At 35.8% G+C, this 26,220-nt stretch overlaps 1 pseudogene; it reads left to right on the top strand.

Moving 5' to 3' along the window:
- Positions 1–794: 794 nt before the first annotated feature.
- Positions 795–10,847, top strand: LOC111754624 (ZZ-type zinc finger-containing protein 3-like; annotated as a pseudogene).
- Positions 10,848–26,220: the final 15,373 nt, after the last annotated feature.

Below are 26,220 nucleotides of genomic sequence, written 5' to 3'. Positions count from 1 at the left end.
CAGATTCCATCTTACTCTTGAAAAAAATGAGTATCATAAAGAAATCAAAAGCAAATGGGGAAATGGAACCCTTCTTCTTTGGTGTGAGGAAATAAACTAGTACTATCACTATGGATATCAGTGTGAAGACACCTCAAAAAATTTAAACTAGAGGAGAAAATGGCGGCTAACTAGAGGATCGGGCGGAGAGTCTCTCCGGAGAAATCATATTAAAAGCTAGAATATCACAACATGGAGAGGGCCAGACAAATGGATAACGATTCTTATTAACCAAGACAGTGCAGCTGGAGGATTTAAAGTCGTGCTGAGACTGTGAAGGCTGAAAACGGGAAGATGCAAATCCTGCGCCTTTAAATCAACAGTTTAACCCATGGACGCAACAGGAAAAGCTGTGTTGGCTTTTGACTAACCAGCTACACCAGAGAAGATTGTGAAAGACTCTCGAGCTCCAAAGCCAAACGCTGCTCCGCACTGTGCTGGGAGGGCACACCGCGCGGGTTTCTGACCCTTCCACACCGTACCGGGAGTGCACGCAGCACGGATTTCTGACCCCTCCACGCCGTACAGGGAGTACACGCAGCGCGGATTTCTGACTGCGCCGCGAGTGCAAGCCGCGCGGGTTTCCAATGGTTCCACACTGAGCCGGGAGTGCACGCAGCGCGGATTTCTGACCACTCCGCACTGTACCAGGCGCTGCGCGGATTTCTGACCATTCTGTGCTGTATGGGGAGTGCACGCTGCGCGGATCTCTGACCGATCAGTGCTGTGCTGGGAACGTGGGAAAGGTGGGCGGCATGGACCCTGGTGAGTACTAGAGACCCTGCGACTGCCAGGGTTGGCCAGATAACATCTTGGAACGGGACAGTGCCCGCCACCACGGGGACATCAATAACACAGAGTCTGGTGGCAGCCATTTTACAGTTGGGCAGAACCTACAGCTCAGTGGCGTCACTGAGCCCCCTGTAGGGAGGGCTAGTGGAAGGCATCTTGGAATTGGGCAGAGCCTGAGTACGTGTTGGCTTCAGCCTCATACAGAGTTTGGGCAGTTCTGCTGTGCTGGTGCTCCTGACACAGAGAGGTCTGGAAGAGAACAGCTGAGATTTGGGCAGGACCCTGTGCCATAGTGACATTAGTCAGCTGCTTCTGGTACAAAGAGAACTGGCAGGAGATACTGGGGCTAACCCAAGCCTCTGCTTGGGGCCCAATGAGCGGATACAAAATAGTCACAACTCAGTGACAACCAGAAAGTACAGCCTAATTTAGGAACTAACTGGCACAGAGGCTAGAGACTAGCCTGTACTGCCCCTGCAGCCCAGTCTACCCCAGATAACAGTAAATTGGGGAGGACAGCAAAAACTCAAGCCAGCACGCTTCTGAAAGGGCCTAAGCAATTCGGAGAGGGCCAGAGAACTCCAGGACAGTCTGAAAGAAACCAGAAACATGACAAGAGATAAAAATAAAAAAAAATCTCCAGCTGCCCAACAGGAGAAAATAAGCCCAGGAGAAGTAAACACTGAAGAGAACAAGCACAGTAACCATCCACTACTCGACACAGCATCAGCTGAAATTAAAAAGTACCTATATGATCTCATAGAGGAATTTAAAGCTGTACTCCTGATCCAAGTGAGGCAAGATATAAAGAGATTAATTAAAGAAATGACAAGCCCCGCCCAAGAGAACACAGATGGAAGAACTGAGGAAATCAGAAAAGAAAGAGAAGCATCTGAAGAAGAATTTAAGCGTAACCTAGAATACATGAAACAGATCCAAAGAGAATATCAGGAAACTAAAAACTCCATTGAACATTGGCAAAATGCCTTGACAGAAACTAAAGATAGCCTTCTGAAACTTGAAGAGAGATTTAGGACATATGAACGTGAAAGAAAAAGCCTCTTAAAAATAACAAGGAACCAGAAAGAAGCAATTCTAAAACTGGAAGATGACAAAAAGATACATAACCTAAGAATAAAGAATGTGAGTGAGGAAGCAGGAACATCCAAAAATGAAATACAAAAAATATTCACAGAGATATTAAAGCAAAATTTCCCATGTATAGCAAAAAGAAATGATATCCAGATAAAAGAAGCATACAGAACACCAGCTACCTACAACCAAAACAGATCTACGCCTAGACATATAATAATCGAGATCCCAGAAATCCACCAAAAAAACAGAATATTAAAAGCAGCCAGAGAAAAGATGCAGGTTACCTATAACGGGAAATCTATCAAAATAACAGCAGACTTATCAACACAAACTCTTAAGTCAAGAAGGGAGTGGGGAGAAATATTCCAAGTCCTGAAAGAAAAAAATATGCAACCAAAGTTCATATATCCATCAAAACTCTCTCTAAAAATTAATGAAGAAATAAGATACTTTCAAGACAAGGAGGAACTGTGGGAGTTCGTGGCCACCAATCTAACCCTACAGAGAATGCTGAAGGACATTACAGAGAAAGAGAGGAAGAGATACCAGGATTCCAGCAACAGTGGCAGAGAGGCCTCAGTGAACGGGGCAGACAATGGAATGAGGGAATAAGGTGGACAAATTATAGCAGAAAAGTGGAGTAGCAGACATGAGGCAGGGACGGTAAGCTAGTCTCTAGTATAGACAGCTCTGAAACTATATTTAAAAAAAAAAAAGCAGAGGTCATTGCTAATGGTGTATAATGATTTAAAAGACACAGTAGCCCTAGTGCCATATTTAGATTGAATTTAATTTGTTCTGGTCTGTCCGCTCATGTCAGATTTGAGGACACAGACATCTTGACCCAAAAATAGCAGGCTATACCATGGTAACTATCCTTACTTTCCTATTAACTTAAACTGAAACCCTATAATACTTACATTGTCTTACTATGACTGATCTTAATTGAATCTGAATCGTAAGACTATGGGTTGGCCATGGCTGATTTTATTTGAAATTGGTATGCTTGTCAGTATCAACCCTAAAAGTAGAGGCAACTACTCTGAGGATGACAAGTTGTAAAGAATATCCATACTGGTATTAATTAGTAACAGCTTCCAAACCCTACAATGCTGCCAAAGTTAAGTTTTTATAAAAATAGGTGATACTATATTTAACTATAATAAGCCAGTGTGGTGGTCAAATCTATTGAAAATAACAAGAGGAAACATAGTAACTATGGAAGATCATCTATATTGTGGTCTTAAATGTTTTATCCATTGCATGTTTTTCTAGGAAATTGTTTTGCTGGCTTGCTATGACTTGGTATTCCCTATAACACAGAGAGGATAGATATATATGTAGAAATTCACACATGGGTTCTTTTTTTCTTTTTAATTATTTATGGGAACAGATTATATAATGTAAGATGTAATGAACAGATACTCTGAGGAAGAGACACTAGGAAACTCAAGGCTAATTTAGTAGCATTATGATAGAAATTCTAGCAATACTAATGTTTGCTGATTAGAATGACATTGGACTGGTTTCTTGAGTTCAATTTCAGCATATGTAGAGATGGGGACAGCTATCACAAAGAGAAGGAGAGATGAGTTGGTAGTTACTATTGTCTTCCCTAATTTGGTACTTGAGGACCTAAAAAGTCTTCAATGATTTGATTAGTTCTATAATATACCCTAAGTAAATAAGGTGGATGAAGAAGGGGACAACTATTTATAAAAAACTAGAGACAGTTAGATAGACAATCAAGATCTCCAGTGGGCTTCCTATGAAATCTGTATTTCTTTAAATTGTTTTTTTAACTGCTATGTTCTGTTTTGATATGTTTAATCTTACCCTCTTTGAGAAGTAAAACAAATGTGTAGGACTGATAACCATGTTACTGAGCTCTTGTTCGATCATAGAGCAGAAGGGTTTGTAGTGTCACTTTATGAATGTCATTCTAAATGCTTTAATTCCATAACATGAACAGCTACTTCTAAGATGACAATGTGTAACTTATCAACCAGCAATTTCTTACCGTTTGTTTTTCTGTAAGTTTGTATCATTTCTACCCTTTTTTAAAATCTCCATGTATTCTTTTGTTTCCTTTTCTTTAAATAAAAAATTAAAAAAAAAAATTTAAACTAGAAATTCCATTTGACCCAGCTATTTCTCTTCTATGTATCTTCCCAAAAAAGGTAGACTTCATATTGTGGTGATACATACATAATTATGTTTTCAGTACCTCAATATGTAATAGGTAAATCTTGAAAGTGGTCTATATGCTCATCAACAGATGAGTGGATTAAGAAAATGTATATAATACACAATGGAGTACTAGTCTGTTATAAAGAAAGATAAACATGAGTCATTTGCTGGAAAATGGATGCACCTTTATTACATGAAATAAATCAGACCTACAAACTTAAATATCACATGGCTTCTCTTATATGAGAAATCAAAGTATAAAGAGAAACACGATAGATAGTAGAAAATACAGAAATAGATCTTTTGCAAATGGCAATGGGGCCAACAGATGCAGAATGAGGGAGAGAGGGGAATAGAAGGCAAGGAAAAATGAATTAAGTTGTGTTATGTAATATACCAACTCCTCATAAGGAATGTAATTATTATATACTGCAAATGTATACTGGTAAAAATTTTTAAAAATCAAGTTAGCATGTATATACCAGATTTAAATACTTGGTATGGTAAAATAACAAATGTTTCAATAAACTTTATGCCTACAAGTTAAAACAATATTTTAGATGAATTTTTTAAATAAAATGCAAAGCTAGACATGTTGATGCCTATTAGTAATTCTAGTACTCTGGGAAGCTGAAGTCAGAGGATGGCAAGATAAGCCCAGCATGAACCATTTAACTACTTATTAAGACTTTGCCTCAATGTATAATATAAAAAAGGATTAAGGATATAGCTCAATGTGAAAACTGGTTTAATCCCAATACTATCAAAAATAAATAAATTTTGAAAATAATTTATTTTGAGGCAGTGCTAGGGATTGAGCTCAGGTTCTTTGCACTAAGCCATATCTCCAAACCTTTATTTTATTTTATTTTATTTTATTTTATTTTATTTTTATTTTGAGATAGGGCTTGCCTAAATTCACTAAGTTGACCAGGTTAGGTTCAAAGTTTTGATTCTCTAGCCTCAGCCTTCTAGAGTGTGGGGATTACGGACATGTGACCCCACACAAGACTAACAAAATGCACCATTAAAATTAATTTTATCTTCTCTTTTACTATTTTAGTGGTGATATTGGTGATCTGGAAATTGTATTTGGGCGTCTTTTTAGAGTTCTGGTACACAATGGCTAGACTATAGTGTAGATAGGAGAATAGTTCAATAATCAGATTCTCTTCCTTTCAGGCACGCAGGATTGCATATTTTTGTACCTTTTGAAATCGGGTATGATCATGTAATTTGCTTTTGCAATGAAAGTGAGTTGTAACAGTCAATCTTGAGAGATGATTTTGTGAGATGCCTAGGAGATATGTAAAATACAGTTTTGTGTGTGTCTGGTTTGTCATACAGATGTAGCTTTATGCTCTGTTTTTGTCATAAGTTAAGCAGCTTTCCTCTCCCGTGCCCTTCTACCATGTTATTTCTGCTGTAAAGCCAGCTGAGCATAAGTTAAAAATTCTGAAACAGAGAGCCAAAATAAACTTCCCTTCTTTTAAGTTATATATGTCTAATATTTTATCTTAGTGATCTACAACTGACTAATACAGACAATTGGTACCAAAAAAGTGGGATCATTGTCATGATTATACCTAACCATGATAAATCTTTTTAATGTTTTTATTGCTCTTCAGTAAAGAGAGGCATATGAAATATCCAATTCTCTCATGCTAAGCTCAGGGCTGCAAATGCAGAAAATTGACAATGCTGGCCTGTGTGAATTTGTGGCTTACTGTTAAAGCTTCATTCTTGGTTGCATGTTGAAAATGTGATTAAAGTTAATAGATGAGATGGCAAAAGAAAAAAGGCTGTAAGAACTGGTTTGTAGGAGAAATTTGGAAAGGTTTGGAGATGTAGCCTAGAGAAGCCCTAGAATGCTGTAAGAAGAGAGAAGAAGGTGATTTTGGAGGAAGTTCAGAAGACTAGAGTATTGATACAAATACAGATAATAAAGGCCGTGCCCATGAGGTTCAGGTGGGAATGAAGATTCTAATGGGAATTGGACTAGAATCCATATGTGTTACATTCTGGCAAATGTACATTTTAGCTACATTATGCCCTAAAATTTTGTGAGACTGAGCTTAATAGTAACAGCTAACTGATCTGGTGGAGGAAACTTCAAGGCAGCCCAATATCCTGATGATGACATGGGCACTACTGGCTGCTTGAAGCAAGATTTTCAGTGGTAATCAAGAGCAAAAAGCAAGCAGAAAGACTTGATAAACTTTCATTTTGGCCAGAAAAGAAGCACATGTAAAGTTGGAACACAGGAGTTTACTGAATAGAATAATGTCATTTAAAAAAAAAAAAAAGGTGCTTTGAACCAAGACCAAAAGAAAGATACCTTGAGGACAACTCAGGAATCAGCAAAAGCCCATTTATTGCAAGATAAAAATGAAAACTGCTTTGAAAAACTTGTGGGAAAAGGACCCTAGGGCACCTTGGCCACTCAGGATCACCAAATAAAATGTTTCCCTGTGTTCAGTCATCCAGACACTCAGAAGTTGCTGCTGCACTGATACAAGAGAATTTAGCTACTGCTCTGACTAGTAACAGAACTTAGCATTGTCCCCATAATTCTTTTCTTCACAGGCATGCAGAATACAAGAGTTGTGAGATCATGGAGGCTTCTACCAGACAGTGTGACTGCTTTGGTTTGTGCCTAGATGTCCCTCCAAATCAGTATAGAGATTTCTCAAAAAACTAAAAACAGAAATCCCGTTTGACTCAGCTATTTTCCTTCTAGAGTTAAAGACATCATATCACAGTTATACATACACACCCATGTTTATAGCAGCACAATTTATAACAGCTAAATCTTGGAAATGGCTTGTATCCCCATCAACAAATGAATGGCTAAAGAAAATGTGGTATTTAAACACAAAGGAGTGTGACTCTGCCATAAAGAAAGATTAACTTGAGCCATTCACAGGTAATAGATGCCTTTAGAGTTCATAATATTAAGTGAAATAAGTCAAGACACACAAGCTTAAATATCAAATGGCATCTCTGTATGAGAAATCCAAAATATAAAAGAACAAAACAAGAAGTAGATAATATGAAGTAGGGAGATATTTTTCAAATGAGAAGCGAACTAAGAGATGGGGAAATGTTTGGAGAAAAGGAAAAGGTAATGAAAATAAATTGGAAAAGGAAAAAAATTGGAGATAGACCTTTTGTAAATTGGAAGTAGACCAAGAGAGTGGTAGCAGAGAGGGAGAAGACAGATAGGAAATAAAAAAGAATTAACATGTGTTATATATATGTACTAACTCCTCATAATAAATGCAATTATTATGTACTGCAAACAAGTAGTAATAAAATTCACATTTCCCAACAATTGAAGGGCAGTATGATCTATATGCTTTGCTATGTCTTGAAATTACCAAAGCAGGCTACTCTAAACTTCAGTTGTTTTATCCTGAATACACTATTTTCTTTTAAAAAATACTATGATTTTTCATTTTTATTTCATATCTTGCTTGAGATATACATAGCTTATGTTCCATTTTGAGTCAGCCTTTAGGGTTGGGGATATAGCTCAGTGGTAGAGTGCTTGTCTAGCATACGTCAAGCACTACAAAAATAATAAATAAAAATTTAAAAGACTATTTTGGTTTAAAACTTTCTTCTTTCAATCCCAGATCCACTGAGAATAAGTTTATTGGATAGAAATATTTTTACAATCAATCAAAACTAAATAAGGGGAAGAGACAAGAACATGAGGCAGAAATCGACTTGGAAGCACTATAAAGCTTCCTGTGGTGGTTGTCACCAGAGCAAGTGCCATGAAAGGGGCGGAGAAAAGCCACTGTACACTTCCACAGGATGCCATCTTACCATTAGTTGAACTCAGCTGAGGAACTCAGGAGTTTCTAGTATTATCCATGGCTGCAGCTGAGAGACTGAAGCACTGAAATTTAAGCTCTCTTCTAGACATAGCTCCAACTCCTTTAGAACATAAGGAAAAGAGATAATATTTCCAGATGACAGATGTTTGGTTGTGTAAGTTTCCCAGTGAGTGGATTCTGATGACCATATGACAGGAATTTGCTATAGTATGGCTCCTTCCATATCTATTTATGCTCAAGGTCAACAGTAAGTTAAATAGATCAGATGAATTTCTTTATGGTGGAGCATTAAGTAATTGTAGCATCGCTCCCATGAAGAACTCTCATCTTATTTTCAAATATGATTAAGATCACCAAAGAAGAGACCACAAAGCCTGTGCAAATTCCGAAAGGAAGCAATAGTGCAAAAACCACTGATTTAAAACTGCAAAGTACTCAAGAATTATAAGTAAGCCTTAGGAAAGGAGAATTTTCTTTTTCAGAAGCAGATAACATAGAAGAAAAGGCTGTAGAAAACAGTAAGAAATGGCAAAGAGGATCTATAGCACCACTTTTAAGAAGAATTAGAAGTTGCTTTAGAACCAAAAACCTGAAAAGTTCAGAAGCTCTGCAAACAAAGTCAGACAGAGAGTCCACCAAATAGAGTTCAGTAGTGGCAATGATGCAGATTTCCAAGGGACAAAATGAATGTGTTTAATGCTGGATGATTATGAGAAAAGGAAAGTTTAAATGGTGACAATTGATGAGGAAGAGCCACTTAATTCTGCAGTAGTTGAAGAAATCACAAGCTATTGGCTGTCAGCGGTGTCAATTACAGTGATTAAGCTATTATACACTGTGAGGGCTGTCAGCCTTATAGTACTGGTTTCTATGTCTTGCAGAAAAATTCAGTAGCTGAAAGTCTGAAAACCCTGACTTCGGTGTTCCATGATATAGGAAAGAGGGCAGTTAGATAAAATATAATATACCTTGCAAAAATTTACAAGTACAGACAGGTCAATTTGGAGACCGCAAAACAGTAATTGCCTGCCCATCTGGGGAGCATGTTAATAAGCTGACTACAAGCTAGATTTTCATGCTCTGTTTCTGAAATGCCGTGATCTGTAAGGGATTTTGAAGAGGAATTAGATATGGTGGGAGACAGAAATGCCTCAAAAGAGAGAGAGAGAGAGAGAGAGAATATATATATATATATATATATATAATGTTAGTAACATTTTGAACATAAATCTTGAGAATATGCCAGTTTCTGGTGAACTAGAACTATCTTCTGTTCTAGACTGTTCCAGCTCAAATGACGTCTTTAATAGAACCTCAAAAATATTGCTATACCTTAAGAACTTCACCATAAAGGACAGACCTTTTCAGAGATAATCCTTTTCTCGTTGCGAGAAAATGTGCAATTTAAGAAGTATAATCTTAGTCCCAATGAAACAAATGCAATTGTTAATGATAATGTAAGAAAGTCACCCATAAGTCCTGATTAACTTTTTCAAAATGAAAAAGTTGTATTTTGTGACTATTAAAATTATGGAAGCAAAGGACTAGGTAAGTCAGCCTCAAATAGACAAGACACAATATTGGATATATGTCATTTGTCAAAGATAGTATTACTCAGCACATTACAGAAGAAGAAGATGTTGATCTTGGTGCTGATTACTTTGAATCAAATCATGTGGTATTGAAGTACAGCAAAGATTATTAGGGAGTCCTACAGACAATTGTACTTGAGACCCAGCATCTTCAAAGAGTTCAAGACCCTAAGTTTAGACAAACACTAGAGAGCTGAAAGACAAATACTAGAGAGAAGCACTAACAATTTCCATTTAGTGGGAAAACTCCAAAAGAAGGCTGACAGAGAGAGCTTCCCTAACCACAGAGCTGTACAGTTGCCTGAAATTTTTTGGGACCAATATACCAACAGCCTCAGGAAATTTTAAAGAAAAATTTTAAATCATAAAAGGCACACTAGGAGATTTGTTAGTTTTGATAAAGTATATTTCCTTGTCCTTTAGAGCCTAAGAAGAACAGAGAGTCCCTTTTATATACTCTATGTTGCCTTTGAGTGATGGTCCAAAAGGCTCACACAGTTGTTCTCAGATGATAAGAGGACACCTGTGTGATTCCAAACCTGAAACACTTGACATGTTGTAGACTGCTGAAGAGCAGAAAAATTTGATCAGCTATTCTCAAAATACCCTCCTGAAGTAGAATCTTGGAGCTTACAGAAGATTAAAGACACACTGGCAATAGGACAGCAACCTTGCCAATCAAGCACAGATGTATTTCATAAAGATAACTAACACTAGCATACCAGTTCTAAGCAGAACACACACACACATCCTCCCAAAAATGTCTTCAACAAGATGACAGTACCCCCTATAAACCTTTCTTTAAAGCTTCTACTTTCACAACTTCATAGTGTATAGATTAAGATAATGACAAATTCCGTTTTCACAGACACGTCAATACTCCTACCAAGACATCAGAAGAGAGCATTCCTATCATATATAGGAGTTTACCAAATGTAAAGAACTACTGTAGTTTAAAACTTAAGAGACAGAAACTTCAAAAAATGCAAGCTGAAAAGTTTGTGCAAACACAGGCTTCGTGTGTAATAACTGTGACATAGAACATAACCAAGGTACTCAGTGATACTGCCAGGACTTACCTATAAAAATGTGTTTGTAGTTGTGTCATTTTTGTTCAGACTGTCTATATGAAAAAGAAATGCACAAGGAAGATCACTAATTAGAACCTAGATATAGGACAGAGACTACTATGTGTCCCAGGGCACCAGTTCTAATTACCTTGATCCTAAACTACTTTCCAATGTGCAGATGCCATGGAAGGGGACATCATTTGTTAGTCCTCCTGTACATATAGGAGTGGTATTGTTAATTATGGGCACAGATTGGAAAGATTCTCTGCTCTCTTAGAAGTGATACATGAGGTATGAGAATTTCCTGAGCATTCTTGGTAAGTACAACTCTGCATCATGTGGCTCAGACCACTGTTCAGAACCTGAACATTGTTGGTTAGTAAAGAATTTCTTTAGTGAATTTTTCCCCACCACCTTAAAGCATTTTAGGTGGTGATCTTAAATGGGTCAAGCAAAAATGGGAGCACACATTAAAGTGAGGATAATTTCCAAAGGTTTCCTAGAACTTGGTAATAAATACAATGGTAAGACAATGCACTCACATTAAAAGTTGAGTAGCTTTCAGGTTTATGAAAATACTTTTCAGCACAGAAATTGACTTCTTTGGGCAAAGTTTTAACCATTCATGGTTTTTGTCAGCAGGCTCTCTAATCTGAAATAACTCACTGTTGAAATATATGTATATCTAATTTCTTTCATTGCAATGAACAGACCTTATTAGCAATAGCAAAAAGCACTACAGGAAGCAATTTAAGCAGCATCTTAACGTGCTTATTAACCAGCTCATGGTGTGTGAATGTTATAAAATTGTCTGATCTATTTTTATATGTAATGTTATCTAAGATGATAATGTGATATGTATGGTGAAAATGGCAGTAGGAATAACTGTGTAAAGTTTTAACCCACAACAGTATTGATTCCTTGACCCATTTAAGATCACCACCTTCTGCCTGTATTTGGAATCATCAATACAACACATGAAAGAAAGCTGCCTAATATAAAAATCATATATATGCTCATAATTTCCCTTTTTTGTAGACTGAACAAGATCAAAAAAGATTGTGTTTAATTACTATTTAAACAAGTGTTTAAATTTAGTCTTCAGAGTAAGCCAGGATTCACATTCATTATTGTATACTACCAAATTTTGTTGTACATCATTTAAAACATTTGATATGCTTCTTCTTATCTGTATACACAGTAAGTTCTTGAATAATGTTCACTTGTCAAGAGAACTGTGACAAATAAATTATGTGGTTACTGTATGCTTAAATTATTTTAAAAACCAAATATCACAAGTTGGTTTTTTATTGAGATATGATGCACTACAACTTTAAAAAGTACTTTTAAAGCATAATCGTGTAACCAACATTGTTGATTTCAGAATTTTTTATCACTGCCAGAAGATAACATCCCCAAAAGAAGGAAGTGATGCTGCACTTCCACTCCCTCCAGTCCTTGGGAAACAATATGTTTTCAAGGGTTTGCCTTTTCTGAACATTTCTTATAGATGGAATTATGCAATATGAGTTCTTTTGCTTAGCATAATGTTTTCCAGGTTCATCTATACATAATAGCATGAATCATTACCTCATTTTTATTGGTAAATATTATTCCATTGTATAGATTAAAAACTGTGCTTTGTTCATTCATTAGTTGATGGATATTTGAGATGTTTTCACTTTTTAACTATTAGGAATAATGCTGCTATGAAAGTACATGAACAGGCTTTTGTGTGAAAGTGTGTTTTCAATATTTGTGATACAAACTAAAACTTTAAGATAAAATACCTAAGTCAGACTTAGATAAATGCTGCCTGGTGGTGAAGTACAAATTAAACATCTTCTCTCTGTGTATCAGACCTGACTTCCTGAGGAGCAGGGACCATGCTGGGAGACTTTCAGCTGATCATTTTTGGTCCTAGCTTGGTGTCAACAAGAAGTTTCTCTTCAAAATGCCACCTTCTATTCACTATCCAGGTCCTTACTCTACATTCCAAGTGATCTCCTGATTACTGTTCATTCTCCATTCATCGTGGGTCAGAAAGGGCTTTGAACAAAATCTCAGAGCACAGATTCTTGTCCCTAGAGATAGAAAGATCAGTAAGTATCTGTTAGTGGTTTTCTCTCAACCACAGGAGAAGCACAGCTAACCCACACATGAATGTAGGATGCTTCCTGGGACTGGAACATATTGTTGCTGGTGCTTGGGGAGTTTGTGGTCTCCCACCTGTGTACTTCACTCTTCCAAGGGGTTTCTCTCAGTTCTTTTCCATGTATCTCTCTCCAAGCCTCACTGCCACACCCAAGAAGAAAAAAGGCGGACAATGGGCCAGGACATTTCTCTACAAGCAGCTTTTTCCTTTTTATAGAAAGTAACATTCAGGGCTGGGGATTTAGCTCAGCGGCATAAGCACCTGCCTTACAAGCAGGTGGTCGTGAGTTCGATCCCTGGTACCGATAAAAATGAAAAAGACAAAAAAAATAAGAAAGTAACACTCGATGATGGAACCGATGGCACCCGTGACACAGCTGCCTGCTTGTTATCATTGAAAGCTCTGAAAGGTGTGTCATCACTCTCCAAAGGCTCTCTGCATTTTTGCTGTGTCTCATTCATCTGAGTGCCATTTGTTACTCCTGGTGTAACAGAGGCTAAAAAAATCCAAATTTTCAGGTTTTACACTCCCTGTAGCTGAGAAAGGTCAGGGAGAAGGAATTGGAAGTTGAGTTTAAGTCAAACAACAATTTGTGCCATTACTCAGTATATCTTTGAATAGTCAGTATAATCCCTACAATGTCACCTTATTCTGCACCCAAATTAAGCATTCGCATCCATCTCCTCCTTGAAACCGTATGATTATGCTTTAGGGAGAGGTTGGTAGCCCAGGCTTCCTTGTTTGATACCTCTGCTTTTCTTTCTTGGTGAACAACTATTGCCAATTGATTTTTATCCAAGTGTATGGAAGCCATACTATTCTTTCATGATCAAAACTGTTCAAAACAAGCCAGGCATGGTACTGCACACCTGTGAACACAATATTTGGGAGCCTGAGGCAAAAGGAGTTTCACTTTGAGACCAGCCTAGACTACATAGTAAGATCCTGCCCCCAAAAGAATGTTATACCAAAAAATTACATGTTTGCCTCCTATTATACCATAGATGTATTAACTTGACCCGCTGTTTTCCTCTATTCTTGTATTTTTATTCTATTCTTGGTTAAATCTTACTTTTCCTTGGGCTACTAGTTTATAGAATAGTAAATGAACTTGATTATATGTAAATATTTTATTCTCAATTTTACAATTCATTACTTGACCTCCTATCATCTAAAAATAAATCTCATATGAAGTATCAGCTTTTAAAACAGTACTTAAAACTTTGACTATACTCTTTCCCCAAGGAAATGGGTATCTCTAGATAAACAAAAAAGTAATTCTTCTCCAAACAAAGAAAAAATTATTTTTAAATAATTTGTTCTTTCTTAATACAGTGTATTCCTCTAATGATGGGTATAACTATTAAGTCTTAAAATACTACCACATTTTTAAATGGGATGGAAAAATTAGAATCTATAAATTCACATAGTGTACATACTGAAGTCAACAGTTAAAGATTATAAGGAAAAGCAAAGGAAAACTTGCTAAGATACCTATGACTAATCTTTTTTGGGTTTAGGAAAATATGGAGAAAGAGGACATGAATTCATATCTCAGTTTCAAACAAAATTCTACACACATATTTAAATTCAGATATTCAGGTGTTCAATGTAAACACAGTTGTCTGCAATATACCTGTCCTCACCTGATTCTTGCAGCGCCATCATGCCTCTTCTAATCTCACATCAATCCCAATGTTTGTAGTGTTGAAGACAGAAGAGCGAGTGTTTCAGGATGTCTCTTTCTCACCTGCTTGTCTTAAGGGTAGATCATGGTTTAACAGATGCTGTTGTCAGGTGCTCTGTATTACTCCAGGAAGAAAAGAAACCCCAGATATAGGAGACTAAAGTGTCCATTTAATTTTGAACTGAGAATCTCTAGATGATTCTCAACATTCCAGCTCAACATTATTTCTAGAGAGGTTGCAAACATGAACTGAGGTCTCATTCTTTGCTAATTTTTCTTGCCCACAAAATACATACATATTCTCAGAAAAATCACTTAAAGTAGGAAACATTCTCTGTAGAGACCTTGCAGATAAAACAGATATGGAATAAATATGAAACCCCTTCTGCACTTCAGGAGGACATTCAGGCAATGTGATAATTCCACCCATGCTAAATGATGCATTCAGTCTTCTAAATTTGTCAAGCTATGTTCAACCTTTATTTGTAGCTTTAATTCTTAAGAACATTTTAAAAAAGATTCAGGCCAGTGACTTATCTAAGTCAAGTATTTTGTCCCTGAGAACATGTATACTTTTTCTGGGTGAGTCTAGGTAAGCTAAGAGATCTCAGCCTCAGTGCCTAAGAATATGTAACTGATGTCTCCATTTTTTCTTTATCTATTTTTTATTATAAACTTACTATTTATAATGTTTTCAAAGAAGCTTTGAACTAATACCAGGAGGTAATAGGTTCAGTGGTTACTGATACAGTATCTGCCTTGCTACATTCACTCAGGTTAACATGATCTTTATCTGCCAACAAATCAGATCAAAGACAGCTATACAGTTAAGGATGAACACCATAGAAAGTACTGAATGATTTCATTATATTAACATAGTTTTATAATGTGCATAAAACTAGATTATAAAACTTAAATTCCCATGGTTGACTGTCATGACAATTTCTTACACTTAGATTTAAATATTATGCAAACTATATTTACACAAAGTACAAGTAAAAGTTATGAAACATAGGCCTTTGAAATTGCAGTTGGATTTATGGACATATGCACAATTAGAGCTTCAAATAACCTTTGGACACACTAGTATATCTTCTTATTTTATAGAAAAAGAAACCAAAATCAAGGATCCTCAAAGTCATACAATAACCTAGTAAAAAAGCTGAACTAAAATACAACTTTTAATCAAACATCCTTTCTCTATCATCATAAAGCTGGAAACACAAGAATGTATTCCTATAACTCGCTTAAGGATACAATAATGAAAACTTATAAGCCAGATACTCCTAGTTATCCCCAAACAATTGATTTCTCTTTCTCCTGTAATGAAAGCATCCCCATTGCAGCTTGGCACACGGTTGTCCTTTGTGAAACATTTCATACCAGTCCTTGCAGTTAGATGTGACCATATGACCAAATACTGTTAATGTAACCAAATAAGATCAAGCCAAATGTTATCTTGTAGCTGTTTCTGAAAGCTTCTTAAAGGCTAACTGGCATCCATTTATTGCCTTTCTTCTTATCTCCTTTTTTCTATCTAAAGTGCAGACTTGACAGATGGAATTAGAGCCTCCATCTTGAACCACAAAGTGAACTTGGAAATAGACATCACCCAAGGTAGAGCTATCAGACCCAAGCAGCTCTAAGTCTCAAGAAACTTCCTAGAGCCATAACTCTCCTATACTGCCCACCTCCAGACTTTTACTAAGAAAAATAATGCTTGATATTATTTACACCAACATGATTTGGAGGCTGTACTCCAAACAACCCAACCCTTAGTTATTTAGGGAACAGGTAAAATATTTAAACAATTCCTCCTCCATATTTTTATGTTCTTTTTATGGGCAAACTGGCCTTTTACTGTCCCATTATAGCTTCGGAAGGCGGTATCCACAAAGGAGGAGGACAGCAAGACAGAAAAAAGAAAAGTCACCCCCTCCCTTTTGGCACACTGATACATTATAGAAAAAGAAAGGAAAGGGTCAGGCTATGAGAACAGTGTAACCTGATGTAATCACTTCAGGTCAAAGCCCCAGAGGTTCAGGATATATGTGACCAAAAATTAAAAAAAAAGAATAAACTGAGAGATCCTCAAAGGAGCAGCCTTGTGGTGGGCTAGAGTTCAGAGTAATGATGATAGGGTACCCACACTACACAAGGGGAAGGTTTTGACACCTCCATGACCCCAGCTACCCTGTCTCCTTTACAGTTCTTTGTAGTAGAAAGAGATGGAGTTCACAGAGGGGAATGGAGGTGGACCTGCCACTACCAGAACCAGAGGATGTGCCATGTGGTGAGGGCCTACATACAGGAATCCAAGTAACTGAACTCTTACCCACACAAAGGCCAAGTCAGACAGGCTTCCCCAGGAACCAGCAGAACAAAGTACAAGCTTAGTTGATCACCCTACCACAACAAAACATATGGGTCCAGCATGGAGTCCCTCCACCATAATTTGGCCTGATAAAACATCCATTAGGAGCCATTTTCAAGAAAATCAATGGAAAGAAGCTTTAAGCTTATCCTAAGAGGCATTCACTGAACTCACCCAAAAGAAATTACTCCAACAGAAGCTAAATACAATATTTAAAAATATGGTACATTTAGATTTTTTAAAAAGTACAGTAAAAGGCATAGTGCCAAGAATAATGAAATAAATGTGTTCAAAACAAGGCAGGATGTGCTCTAAATGGGATTTGTGGCAATACATACTTTAATGAATACATCGTCAACGTTTAAACATTCACAATATATTTTGATGACCACAAATGAAAACACCAACAGGCCAAATGAAAGCATACCTCAGCCAGATTCCTGCATTTTCCCTGAAAACTCATGGGAGGCTGTTGTTAAAAGTTAAACTTAAGAAAGTTACCTAGTCCTTACATATCTAAATCCAGTATAGGGCTATCTCTGACAAGCCCTATGACATCAATAGCAGTGTACTTTTAAAGATGAGAAAATTGTGCCAGGTGTAGACGCAGATGCCTATAATTCCAGCACTTAGGATACTGAGGCAAGAGGATGGCTGCAAGTCTGAGGCTAGCCTCGGTTGCATAGTGAGACATTATCAAAAGAAAGAAAAAAATATGAGACAGACAGACAGACAGACAGACAGACAGAGACAGGGAGAGAAGAGAGAGAGAGAGAGAGAGAGAGAGAGAGAGAGAGAGAGAGAGAGAGAAATTTGTGCATCTGCTGTCAATCCTGTGATAGGAAGGCATGGTACTTTTATAATATCATGTCTTGAAGACTGTGTTAAAACAATAGTGTTTGCTTATTGGGCACAAGAGTCTAACTTTTGTGGCCCTAATAGAATTTATAAATAGCAATTGTCTCTGCCTGGAATCAAACAACAAATGTATTTCTCTTTTTGTTATAGTGAATACATTTGTGGTCCAGTTGCAACATCTGGAGCCTATTGAATTTAGCTGTTCTTACAAACAAAAAGATTTCTAATATTATTTTAGTTTTTTACAGGGACAGATATTTACTTAAACTGGAGCTAACTGATATATAAAATTCAATGTTTGATATTTAAAGAAACAGATTTGTTTAATTTTTGGCTTGAAACAAAAGCGTTGGTGATAATGGATTCTGGGGAGATTTTGTTTTTTGCTTAGCAAACTTCTCACACTCATTAAGCATTGCATGGCCTATTAACAGAGTAACATTTCTTTTAAACAGTAAACAGAACACTCAAGAATATTTAAATGGTTTTAGACTTAAAATATAGCCAAGTAATCTCTTGCTAATTTTTAAATAATGTTTTAGATTACATAAGAATTTCTAAAGTTGTCTAAGGCAAGATTTGTAATTTAGTACTACTATGTGTACTTAAAATTGTTTTAAGCTTTCCTTTGAGATTATTTATTCAGAGATGAAAACAAATCAAAATCCAGTTTATACACCTACTAAAGTAAGGCCAAAGTTGGTATTTCTAATGTGAAAATTTATTTGTAGTAAACATTTAATCAAAAAGAAAGAAGTTCAGAAACATATCCCCTGGGATCATGAGGCAGGCAGATTACAACTTCAAGAACAAACAGGGCAACTTAGTAACTTAATAAGACCTTGTACCAACAATAAATACAAATAGAGATTTTAAAATAGTAAAGAGCAACAGCAAAATACAGTCTCTCTGAGACCTGGAATCAAGTTACCTAGAAAGCAACATAGCAAAAAGAAAAAGAATTTGAACTCCAGGAATCAAGAAAGAATGATAAGAAAAGTAGAAATTACAGATAAACTGAAGACACTGAAGACAAAGGAGAGTTGGGAAAAAAAAATAGGATACAGGCTGGAATGCAAACCCCATCTCGTGGGGAGGAGGACCTGTCTCTGCAAACACAAGAATGGTACTACGGATCAAGTTCCCAGAAGCTTATGCCAAACATGTTAAGGAGGAGTATCAACACCAAGACATAACCAAACCCAAGGGCACATCACAGGGAAACCAGACCTAAACAAAGGCATCTCCACAGTAATATCAGTTTCTCTACCCAAACTGTTCTTCAACCCACAGCCCAAAAACATTAGAAACTAACAAACAACAACAAATTAAAAACATTAGAGAAGACAAGAAACGTGCACGCGTGCGCGCGCGCACACACACACACACACACACACACACACACACACACACACAAAATTCCCTGAAAGCTCATTTCTGGACACTGAAGCAAAGGCAAAGAACTCAAAAACAAAATGGACAAAATTTTTGAAAAGATAAAAGTATGAGAGGGAAAAAAGCGGACAGTGATGTTAGGAAAACTTCGATGGAAAGCATGAGCAGAGGAATTGACCTGTGTGAGGACAGAGTATTAAAAATGGAAGGCAAAGAGGACAGAGTAGATCACAAACTCAGAACTACCCAAAAATGATGTAACCTGGGTAAAATAGCTGCTAGGTGACTTATAAAACCTCACATTAGAATTATAGGAATAAAGGGAAAATTAGATGAGTCAAAATTCATAAAAAAAATGTTCACTGAAATCATTACGAAAAATTTTCTGAATATAGGGAAAGAATATTCAAATACAAAATGCATATAAAACCCCCAACCAATATTACCAGAAAAGAAACTCTCCATAACACTCTTTAATCAAAATTCCAGAAATTCAACAAAAGAACTACTGAAACGTGTTAAAGAAAAACAAGTAATTTATAAAGGCAAGCCCACCAGAATAACTGCAGCTTTCCAAGCAAAAAAAAAAAAAAAAAAAAAAACCTCAAAGGAGAGCCTGGAGCAAAGTTTCTCAAATCCTAAAAGAAAAAAAAATATTAATCCAGACTTTTAGGTCCTACAAAATTAGCCTTCAAAATTAACAGAGAAGTAACAGATTCTGTGGAAATGCAGACCATCATAGGTAATTGCTTTGAAAATTTATACTCCACTAAAATGAAAAATTAAGAAGAAATGGATAGATTTCTAGATATATATGAATTACCAATGCTGAATAAAGGAGATATAAAGACTCTAAATAATCCAATATCAATGAAATTGAAGAAATAAAATATATTTTTAAAAAATACCAACTAACAAAACTCAGGTCCCCATGGATCCAATGCCAAATTCTACAAGAACTTTGGAGAAAACCCAATACCAATACTTCTCCAACTCTTTAATGAAAACAAAAGGGAAGCATTACTCTCAAAGTCACTCCTGGAAGTAAGTATTATCCTGATATTAAAACTAGAAAAAGACTCAACCAAAAAAACTACAGGCCAATCTCTTGAAAGAGCATAGATAACAAAAATCTTCAAGAAGATACTGGCAAACATAATGCAGCAAATCATCAAAAAGATTATACAACATGACCAAGTAGGATGCAAGGATGGTTAAACATATGTAACTCAATAAATGCAAGAAGTCACATTAACAAAACTAAGGACAAAACCATTGTTCATCTCAGTAGATGCAGGAAAAGCATTTGACAAAATCCTTCATCAATTCATGATTAAAAACCTTAAGAAAATTGGAATAGAGGGTCTTTACCTCAATCTGATAAAACCATGTGTGACAAATCAACAGACAACATCATACTAAGTGGAGGAAAGCTGAAAGAACTTACTCTAAAATCAGATACAAGATTAAGATGCCTAAAAACCAGATATAAGATTAGGCTGCCCAATATCACCATTCCCATTCAACATACTTCTCAAAACACTAGCCAGAGCAACTAGATAAGGAAAACAAGTAAAAAGAATATGGACAGGAAAGGAGGAAGTTAAATTATCATTATTTGCTGATGATATGATCCTCTATATAAAAGATCCCCCAAAATTCCAGTGAAAGTCTCCTAGAATTAAAAACCAAATTTGGTAATATACCAGGACACAAAGTTAACATTAAAAAATCAATAGTATTCTTGTACATCAATAACAAAGTCACAAAGAGAAAAATCAGGGAAACAACACCTTTCATGATAGCATTTAAAAAATGAATATTTAGAAATTAACCTAACCAAGGAAATAAAAGACCACTACAAGGAAAACTATGGTACTCTGAAAAATGAGATCAAAGATGATATCAGAAAATGGAAAAATATCCCCTGTTCCTGGATAGGCAGAACCAATATGACCATATGTCCAAAATTGTTACAAAGATTTAATGCAATCTCAATCAAAATACCAATAGCATTCCTTACAGATCTAAAGAAAACAATCCTAAAATTCATAGGGATCAGAAGAGACTTAGAATAGCAAAAGCAATACTGAGTAACAAAAGGAAGGCAGGAGGTATCACAATCCCTGGCTTCAAGTTATACTATAAAACTATAGGGAGACAATGGAACAGAATAGAAGATACAGAAATAACTCCAGACATACTTAGCTACTTTATCATTGGCAAAGGGCCCAAAAACCTTCATTGGAGGACAAATAGCCTCTTTAACAAATGGTGATGGGAAAACTGGTTTTCTGCATGCCAAAGAATGAACCTAGACCTATCTCATTCAGCATACATTAAACTAAAATTGAACTGGATCAAAGATTCAAATATTAAAACAGAAACCATCAGCCAAAAGACAGAATAGGTAAAACCCCTGAAAACTTAGGTGTAGAAAAGACTATGAACAAAACTCCAATTGCATAGAAAATGTCACAAAGAATAAACAATTGGGATCATACCAAATTAAACAGCTTCTGTACAACAAAAGAAGCCACTAACAGTTGAGATGACTCACAGAATAAGAAAAAATTCCTAGCTATTCATTTCTCAGATGAATAAATACAGTTAATGAGTATATGAAAAAAAGCTCAACATCACTGACCATTTGAGAAATGCAAATTAAAGCAACATTGAGATTCAATCTCATGCCAAAAAGAATGGTTATCATTAAAAAATCAACCATTAACAAGCCATTGTCAAGGCTGTGGGGAAAGGAACCCTTCTCCATTGTTGGCAGAAGTATAACTGGTACAAGCACTATGGAAAGCAGCATAAAAATTCTTAAAACTAAAACTAGAAGTTACATTTAACCCAGATATCCCCCTTCTAGGTATCTTCCCAAAAGAGTTAAAGTCATCATATTATAGTGACACGTGCATGCCCATGTTTATGCCACCATAATTTATAATAACTAATCCTGAAAACAGCCCAGATCGCCATCATCAGATGAATGGATTTAAAAATGTAGTATTTATATACAATGGAATAATATTCTGCCATGAAGAAGGATAAACTTGTGACAATTTTTGGTAAACGGATGCACCTCAGAACCATAATCTGGGGCTGGGGATTTAGCTCAGCGGCATAAGCGTCTGCCTTGCAAGCAGGCAGTCGTGAGTTTGATCCCCGGTACCAATAAAAAGGAAAAAGACAAAAAAAAAAAAAAAAAAAAAGAACCATAATCTTAAGTGAAATAAATCAAGTACACAAATTTAAATACTGCATTGTTTCTGTTGTATGAGAAACCTAGATTGTAAATAAGGAACAAAATGGAGGATCGATAGCAGGAAGTAGGGAGAACTTGAAGTAAATAGGAGGAAGAAAGGTCATAGGGAGAGGAGGGAAGGGAACATAAAAAGAATTAAAATGTGTTAAGTACATGTACAAATTTCCCACAATGCATGTGCCCATTACATACCACAAACACATACTATTTTTTTAAAAGTAATAAAAAATTGTCAGACAAGAAACATTTTTCCATGACAAATCCTAAAGAAATACATGATCACTAAGCCAGCATTGCAGAAAATACTCAGTTGAATGAATCTTAGAGAAAGACAGGGAAAACACCAATACCAAAGAGTTGAAAGGAAAGTATACATCTCACTGAGAGAATAGTTAAACAAAAGGAAAATAAGGGAATCAACGTGAATTAACTGAAGGTTATCACAGAAGTCAATAAACAACTTACAATATTAACTCAGTATCTGAGATTGAGTTAAAAATAATAAAAAATTGCCTATAAGAGATATACACATCATCCAAAAGGCAGTACACAGACTGAAAGTGAAAGCCTGGAAAATGATAGCCCATTCGGCTAGAGCCCCCAAACGAGCAGGAGTACTATCTTAGTTTTGGGCATAGCAAACATCAAGCCAAAGACTAATCAGAAAAGACACAAATTGCTACTATACTGGTGAAGAGAACATTCAACAGGAAGAAATAAAAACTGTAAATATCTACTTAACGATATTGTCACATCAAGTTCATAAAATAAAATCTTTTGTTCTTAAAAGTCAAATAGATACCAATACAATAATGATGTGGGACTTCAATACCCCACTCTCACAATTAGACAGGTTAATCATACAAAATATTAACACAGAAACATCAAAGTTAAAAACTATACCATAAAAAAATATATACCACAGAACAAATGGACTCAACAGATATATACAGTATTTCATCAAACAGCAGAATACATATTTTTTTCTGAATAACATATGGAACTTTTGCCAAAATATACCATATCTTAGGCTCTAAACATGATTAAATAAATGTAAAAGAATTGAAATGATTCATTGCCTATTACCAGAACTCAGTGAAGTTAAAAATCAGCAGCAAAAAAAGCCAAAAGACTACACACAATACCTTGAGTTCAAATAATACATTGTTGAATGATCAACAGACCCCAGAAGAAATCAGGGAAGAAATAAAAAAAATTTCCTGGAATAAATGAAGGGCAAGCATAACATCAAAATGTATGGGACACAAGAAAAGCAGTTCTCAGAGGTAAGGTATAGCTGTGAATACACATATTTAAAAAGAAGAGTGATCCCATATAAATAATCTAATGATGCATCTCAAGGACCTAGAATAAAAAGAAAAATCCAAGTCTGAAATTAATAGAAGGAAAGAAATTACAAACATCAGTGCAAAAATTAATAAATAAGACTAAAAAATATACAAAGGACCAATGCATGAAAGCGTTGGTTCTCTGAATGAATGAGAAAGAAATCTAGCAATAGGAGAAATGGGAGGAAGGAAAAGTAAAATATATCAAGAATATATATATATATATATATATATATATACTATGTATGACAATAATATACAGAAAAAATTTAAATAAATTTGTAAATAGATAAGGACAGGAAATATATAGCTCAGTGAAAAGGTCCTGAGTTCAGTTTCCAAAATCAAAAGAAAAAAAAAAAGACCTAAGTGACCAAATGTATTTTTTGCTGATGAACTCTTTTGAAATTACTTTCTTTGGAAACTTCTGAAAACAGTTCATAGCTTATGTAGAAATTTCAAGTTTTAGATTAATATGAGGATGATAAATCATAAGATTCATAGTCTAATTTTTTAGAAATTACACAACAACCACTATTTCTAAATTGGTGTACCGCTTTTTATTATTTTGTCAATTTTTTAAAATGTATCAAACCAGCAATCTGGAGTTGCGTTCTGCTAATCTGATAGACAAAATATCACATCTGCTATGAGAGAGCTTAAAGTATTTAAAGTGATAAAAACTAGCCAATAATTAATCAACAAATATTGAGTTTCATCACACCCTCCCCCTTTGTAGCTAATATTGTTTTAAGAACTGTGGGAAATTGGGCATGATGGTGCATTCCTGTAACCCCAACACTCCAGGAGACTGAGGCAGAAGAATTGTAAATTCAAGCCCAGGCTGTGCAGTTTAGCAATTTAGTAAGAACTTGTTTCAAAATTTAAAAAAAAAAAAGAACTGGGACTGCAGTTCTGTGCAAAGGCTCTGGGTTCAGCTCCTAGTCATGTGGACACACACACACACACACACACACACACACACACACTCCTATGGGAAATAACATATATAGTTGGTTTCTACCCTCAGGAATTTATGCAATAGATGCAAGATGAGATAAACCTGTGAATTAAAAAAAAATAAAGACAGTTTATATTATAATATGTAGTGTCTTAGTGATTACTAATGGAGACCATATAAGTGAGACTGCAAGTAAATCAATGTTAATCTAATTTCAAGAAACAAAATTGCAAATTTGTATTTGCACTGGCAACGATAACTCAGTACAAAGCCAAAGACTTGTTATACCCCGTCTCTATTCCCCAGGTATTTCCATCCAACATCACAAATGACATATTATGGATACTAAAAAAGGCTACAAGAAGGAAGATGTAACTGGTATAGAAAATTTCAGAGAAGAAGAAATGACTGGATTTTCAAGAATAGGTAGAATTCAGAGAGCCAAAGAAAAGATAGAAGAGCATTCTTGGTAGAAGGAGTACAGGAAACTGAGTAAGTAGGGAATGTTGATGAAACAACCCAGTGAGAACTAGGTAGGTTAGGGTCAGAAGAGTTATAAGAGCCACGCTGAAAAACTTAAATTGAACATAATAAATTTGGTTTTAGGGAAACCCCAAAGACTAGAGAGCAGAGAAACAGAGCACTACATTAACAGTAGAATTTGATGGAGATTTAAGGGGCGTGGACACTGACCATCTAGCTATTGGAATCATGTAGGCACAAGACAAAGTAAAACAAACCTGATTGTTTTGTTTGTAAACCAAGGTTATATCTTATGGTCTAAAAGAAAGTTGTGGTAATGGATGTAAAGACCTGCTAGAAACCAATTTAAAAGAAAACTGATCAAACTGTTGAGTGACCAGAAGTAGGAAATGTTGAAAGAAAGCTGCCTTTAACTATCTTTTTTTAAAAAGTATGTACATTCTCATTTTTTATCTTTGTTTTCTACATTCTGTGATTTGCTTGATACTTTTCTCTTATTCTGTCCTCTCATTTCCTTCCCTTTGTTTATTCTGACTGAAATGCAAGCTGCGGCTACACAAGACAAAACTTTTACCAAAAGGATTCTGAAATTATAGATTTTTTTTCCAGTTAATTCCATAGAAGACACAGGAAAATCCTTTGAGGGAAAAAGGAAAACCTTAGCTTCTCCATTTTAGGGTGGTTAGAGATTAATTATCTTTATATAAATCAAGTTACTGTCAGAGTCTTTCCTGCTAAACTCTAAATGCTGGCTGAATGTTGCATCTACTCACTTGGTATCTCAGTTCTTTTTTCTACAGATATTCTTATTCTGAATTGAGGAGATCAAGGGCAAGCATGGAATTTCAAAGTTTGTTGGACCTCAACACATTGCTACCCCCGGAAAATCTCTTTTAGATTGTCACACTGCCTTTTCAAGCACAATATATAAAAAAGGTATTTTAGGAATCACATTCCACAGCTCTCTTTGGAATGTCTTTGCATTCCTAAAAATGTCTGAAAGCAAAGAATAGACTGACAAGAATACCATCTCTTACCTGGCTTATTAGGATAATGTCCAGGAA

Source organism: Cavia porcellus, unplaced genomic scaffold, assembly GCF_034190915.1.
Source record: "Cavia porcellus strain 051 isolate PalLab524CR breed Dunkin Hartley unplaced genomic scaffold, mCavPor4.1 scaffold_10, whole genome shotgun sequence".
Lineage (NCBI taxonomy): Eukaryota > Metazoa > Chordata > Mammalia > Rodentia > Caviidae > Cavia > Cavia porcellus.
The sequence above is the reverse complement of the archived record's forward strand: the minus strand, read 5'-3'. Positions and strand labels throughout refer to the sequence as shown.